The sequence below is a fragment of the Pristiophorus japonicus genome, chromosome 3, assembly GCF_044704955.1.
Source record: "Pristiophorus japonicus isolate sPriJap1 chromosome 3, sPriJap1.hap1, whole genome shotgun sequence".
Taxonomy (NCBI): domain Eukaryota; kingdom Metazoa; phylum Chordata; class Chondrichthyes; family Pristiophoridae; genus Pristiophorus; species Pristiophorus japonicus.
In genome coordinates this window covers 322,248,222-322,254,221 of record NC_091979.1, presented here as the reverse complement: position 1 = coordinate 322,254,221, position 6,000 = coordinate 322,248,222, and the positions used below count along the sequence as shown (strand labels likewise).

General features: G+C 48.9%; 1 protein-coding gene across 1 annotated transcript in view; it reads left to right on the top strand.

The window, feature by feature from the left end:
- The first annotated feature begins 1,102 nt into the window (after positions 1–1,102).
- The window catches only part of ppp1r3cb (protein phosphatase 1, regulatory subunit 3Cb), a 97,740-nt gene continuing 92,842 nt past the window's right edge, over positions 1,103–6,000 (top strand). The window contains exon 1 of the mRNA XM_070876947.1: positions 1,103–1,147. The gene's annotated coding sequence lies outside the window, so the exon portion shown is untranslated. The remainder of the gene's footprint in view (positions 1,148–6,000) is intronic.

The following is a 6,000-nucleotide window of genomic DNA, read 5'->3' as shown; positions in this document are numbered from 1 at the left end:
TATGACCTTACCAGGGTCGTCAGGGTGAGTACCCTTTCCATTCACCTTCCAATACGTTCATCTGTATCTCACACAATGTAAAGACTTTGCAGTGCCTACCCCTTCTCTAGGTCAACCAGGCAATGCTCCCCCTTGCTGAAGCCAGCCCTAGACCTCTCTATCGCCTCACCAGACATGCCCTGCCCATCCAAATGTCTCTCACCTTCTCGCTCCTTACTCAGCCTGAGCCCACCTAGCAGCACGTTTCAAATCTTCATATGCGGTCATAGGCCCAAGCTTCATACTTATTGTTAGTAGCTTATACCCCAGACCCACCATTCACACATCCACTGTGCGATGTCACGCAGGATGAAATGCAGAGATGCACACTTCCTCATATTACTCGCGAGTACCCTACTGCACACACACGTGGCACACCAGCACCTATGCAGCCACCAATAACTTTTTGTTTTTGTCAGTGCAGGTCAAACCCGCGCACAGTAGACTGACTGCTGTAAACTAACACAGCTACAAACCTGGCTCTGCTTTATTAGGGCCCAAAGTGATTACATTACAAGATGGCTTGCCTTTTATACCTGGACCGCACCTACGTGCGTACAGCCCAATGTCCTCCGACAGTGGCACCACCTGGTGGCTAGTAACCCCAAGCACACATACGGAAAAACAGGGGCGGAGGTGAGCCCTACCTCTAGGGCCTCACTGAGGTGGAAGAGTGAGTGTCTGCCCTCATGGGCGCTGCAGTCTTGGCGGCGGAAGGCAGAGAGGCAGAGCCCCCGCACGATAGTGACTGTATGTGAATGAGATGGGTGGTTTCTGGGAGTCCCCTTAGCCTTGAGGCCTCATGCCTTACAACATGATCCAACCAAAATAACGATGCCCTCCCCCCCGTCCTTCTTGCCTTCCTGCCCCAGCTGATAACCGCACTTCTGTTGCTTTATGCTTACAGATGACGGGGAAGATGAAGAGGAAGAGGTGCAAAGCAGTGTGCTGGCACAGCGCGACACATCCTCATTGGGAGCGAGTGGGGAGACCACCTCGGTGGAAGAGGCCGTCTTCCAGGGGGTTGCATGAAGCTGAGGCTCCTGGCTCCAGTGGCCTACAGCAACAGCCAGCACGAAGGGAAGCTTGGGGGCCAGCTCTCCAGAGGGTAAGTTGGCCCATGAGTCCTGCTCACAGACAGACAGATGAACACCTGAACTTGGAAGTTATGTCCAGGGAGTCAATGCAGATGCACTTTGAGTGTGGTGGAGGCCACTTCAACGTCTGCATTTGCGTCGCAGGAGCCTGGCGAGCCCATCCTTGGCAGATACCAACAGATTCACCAGAAGGTTCACCAGACTGATTCCCGGGATGGCGGGACTGACATATCAAGAAAGACTGGATCAAATGGGCTTGTATTCACTGGAGTTCAGAAGAATGAGAGGGGATCTCATAGAAACGTTTAAAATTCTGACGGGTTTGGACAGGTTAGATGCAGGAACATTGTTCCCAATGTTGGGGAAGTCCAGAACCAGGGGTCACAGTCTAAGGATGAGGGGTAAGCCATTTAGGACTGAGATGAGGAGAAACTTCTTCACCCAGAGAGTGGTGAACCTGTGGAATTCTCTACCACAGAAAGTTGTTGAGGCCAATTCACTAAATATATTCAAAAAGGAGTTAGATGTAGTCCTTACTACTAGGGGGATCAAGGGGTATGGTGAGAAAGCAGGAATGGGGTACTGAAGTTGCAATGTTCAGCCATGAACTTATTGAATGGTGGTGCAGGCTAGAAGGGCTGAATGGCCTACTCCTGCACCTATTTTTTATGTTTTCTATGTTTTCTATGATGGATGCCACAAGTAACCATGGGGTCCCAGACATGATGGCGTGGGCCATGGCTTACGTGGCAGTAGCCATTGAACGGCAGGCCAAGACCACGCTACCCCTGTTTTCTGCCATTTTGTCAGTGCGTGGTGGCATCAACGCGCTGTGTGCTCTGATGCAGAGTCAAATTGATGCCACGCAAGTACTGACTGCTGCCATCGTGTCTTGGTTCCCCATCAGTCCAACGGGGAGATAACGGTGCCGAAGTAGGCCAGCAATCCGCGCTCCAACGGATTGCTCTGGATGCTGAGGCTCTGTCGCGGGGGATTGGCAGCCAGTCGGCCGAGATGGAACCGAATCCCTTCTCTCTGCTCCCACCACTGCCATTCCACCTTTGCACCTGCCGCAGTCTGCACCCCAGCAATCTAATACCCATTCTCAGGTGGTGCTGTCAGCACCCAGGCCCAGAGCTGATCCAGGGCGTCGTGCTAGGCCACCCGTCCTGTCTCCCTCAGACACACAGCAGCCCTCAAGCAGCCTTGCTGCAGGCACAGAGGATTCATTGAGGGGGAGCAGTAGACGCGGGAGGTGGTGAGGCAGTGGGGTGGGAAATGCCAGCAGAAGACGCACTGAATAAATGTGTCCCCGTGGGACCTATGTATAAATGTTGGGAAATTTCAGCATCTGTTGTGTTTTTTGAAGTTGGCAGTGCTCCATTTTGTTTTAGTGGAGTGTGTGGGATTTTTGGGGTTGTTGAAGCATGTTTGCCAAATAAAATGTTAGTTGAACCGTTTCCTTCAGCCTCTGGTGTCTGACTGTCCAGTTGTGGCAGAGTTGTGGCATTATCGTGGCACAATGCGTGGTCATTATTAGCTGCATCCCTCAGCTATCTCTATTTAAGCAAAGCGCTCCCTTGTGAGCCACTGCCGAATAGCCATGGCGTTGCCAACATTGGCAGGTTGCCTCCTCCGAGGCTGCTGCGAGTCCCCGTCGTGTTGCTGGAGATTCGGGGCATCGCTAGTCTCCTGTCCCTCCTTTCCCTCCTCCTCCTGAGGTGGGCCTGCGATCCCCACTGCTAAGGCCTGGGTCCTCACGATGGCCAAGTTGTGCAGCATGCAGCACACCACCATGAATAGTGAGACCTGTTGATTAAAGACTGCCTCCAGAGCAGTCCAGGCATCGGAATCATTACTTCAGCACCCCTATCGTCTGCTCGATAATGACGCGGGTGACGGCATGCCTCTCCTTGTAGCGTTTCTCCGTCTCTGTGGTGGGGTTGCGGAAGGGGGTCATTAGCCAGGTGTCCGGGCCGGATCCCTCATCCCAGGCACTGACATCTAGGGGCTGTCCTCCTTTGGCCGCCGACATGGCCAGTAGTCCTTCTCTAGTGACGCCGCCTTACTAAAGCATGCACAATGCGATGCTGGCGACATAGTAATGCACCCATCAAAGTTTAGCTAATAACTTTTTGTAACCTAATGTGTGTCTGCCACTGCAAATGCGGAGGTTCACACACTGTGCTCTGTGTAAATGTTGCATTGACTGTGACCTCCGAGAGAAGCACTTCCCCATCCCTTTAATTTCGAGGGTACTGCGTATGATGATGATGATGATGATGAAATAGACACCAGTTAACGACTCTGCAAGCCTGTACTGACTGTGCATGGTGGTTCATGAAGAACCTGCAGCATTAGTGTGGATGAAAGAGGCATTGGAGTATATTTTATGAGTGATGGAAGCATATATTAGGTACAAAGGCCAGCATGTCCTATTTGCAGCTGCACAAGTTCAATCCATCAAAATCAAAATGGACTGAAAAGCATGCAGAGTAACCAGGGTGTACTGACCTTCACGGTGAATTCCTGATATGTGCCAAAAGTTCTCAGTCATAAAACTTACTATGTTGTTCCACACCATGAGCTTCAGCTGAAGAGTTCAAATTTCTGCACACATTTACCCGGATATATCATTGGACACATGGAATGGACATTGTGGAACTGAGGCACCTTGCTCAGGGAGGTCACGATTAAATCCCTGATCTCAGCTGAGTGGCACTGGGGCTCTAAAATTGGCCTCAGGTCTAAGGAAAAGAATTGGAAGGAATTGCTTTCCCACAATCCCTTCTGGAAAGAGCACATTGGCTATTCGTTGAGGACAGGATCAAGCTTTATTGTGATGCCTTAAAAGCTGAATAATGAGTCAACAATTACTGTATGGGCTCCCATATTAAGAAAATGGCCACCTGTTTGAGATACTGGAGATTGCTGGGCACGCTAAATTTTGAGTGCTTCACAGGAGTATTATGGGACAATTTTCTTTACATCGAGCCACATAAGGAGAAATTAGGGCAGGTGACCAAAAACTTGGCAAAGCTGAAAACTGATAGAACGACATACCAGACAGCAAATGAAACATCAGCTGCGAGAAGCCAACAAAGCAGAAATTAAACAGCCGAACCAGTTCAGTAGATACTCAGCCGCAGTTTAATCTTTTAGCAGCAGAGTTAGAGACACAGCAGGTAAGTCTAACAGTGTAATCCAGTGTGGTCCAGTGCAGAAACGTAATCTAGATGTCCAGAGAAGTCCAGGAGATCGGAGACCAATGTGAGAAAAGAATTTAGCAGCGTAAGACTTGAAGCAACTCTGAATTTCTGAAGGTGGATTGTTCAAGTCTGCAGCATCTGGCTGCACCACACACCGGTCATCCACCAGGCCTAATGTGCTGGTGAATCCGTTGATTCTTCGGCATACAAGGAGACCATATCCCCAATGTGAAGAAAATTCAACATTTTGTCAGACAGCTCTCATCTCCTTTTCTCGACTGCCAAGTCAAACAAGAGGGTCCCGCGAAGAGAATATGGGGGAGAAATTGGCCTGGTTTGCGCCTCCCGTTAGCACCTGTGAGGGGCGGTAACTGTAAGCTAAGGGGATCCCCGACCGGATGCTGCAAATTCCCCGACACCCACGAACTTCCTGGCTGCTTTGCGCCGCCGTTAACATTTATCGCTTCGGTCGCTAGTGCCCCGTGATGTCATCTGGTGTGCAGCGCCCCGTTACTGCCCTGGATTTAGTGTTAGGGAATGAACTGGGCAGGTGGAAGAAATAACAATGGGAGAGCATTTTGGTTTTTTTTTCAGTTAGTTTTAGCATAATTATGGATAAATACAGAATAGGAGTAAGGGTTCTAAATTGGGGCAAGGCCAATTTTGCAGAGGAAGTGATTTGTTTACTCGAGAAGCGATTTACCAAAAGTGGACTGGGAACAGTTATTTGAAGGTAAATCAGTGCCAGAGACATGGGAGGCATTGAAGAGGGAGGCACACGGAGTTCAAGGTAAACATGTTCCAACAAAGAAAAAGGGTAGAACTGCCAAATTAAAAGGTGCATGCAGGGTAAGACATGGCAAAAAAGGGAAGCCTATATCAGATGTCGCGAACTCAATACTGCAGAAAGCCGAGAAGAGTAGAGAAAGTGCAAGGGTGAAATTAAGAAAGAAATTAGGAAAGCAAAAAGAGGGCATGAAAAAATACTGGCAAGTAGAATCAAAGATATTTTACAGTTATATAAAGAGTAAGAGGATAACTAAGGAAAGAATAGGGCCTTTAAATAAGGAAAGAATAGGGCCTATTTGGGACCAAAATAGCGATCTATGTGTGGAGGCGGAGGATGTGGGTAAGGTACTAAATGAATACTTTGCGGCTGTCTTCACAAAAGAGAGGGACGATGCCGATGTTGATGTTCAGGAGGAAGATAGTGAAATATTGGATAAGATAAGCATTGCAAGAGAGCATGTTTTAAAGCGTTTATCATCCTTGAAAGTAGATAAATTGCCAGGACTGGATGAAATATTTCCGAGGCCATTAAAAAAGCGAGGGAGGAAGTTGCGGAGACTCTGACCATTATTTTTCAAACCTCCCTGGCTACAGGAGTTGTGCCAGAGGATTGTACCATTGTTTAAAAAGGGAGGAAGGGATAAACCGAGCAAGTGCAGGCCAGTTGGTTTAGCCTCGGTGGTGGGCAAATTACTGGAATCTTTTCTGAGGGACTGTATCAACCTTCATTTACAAAGACATTAGAACTGCATAAAACACTGGTTAGGCCGCAGCTGGAGTACTGCGTGCAGTTCTGATCGCCACATTACAGGAAGGATGTGATTGCACTAGAAAGGCTGGAGAGGGGATTTACGAGGATGTTGGCA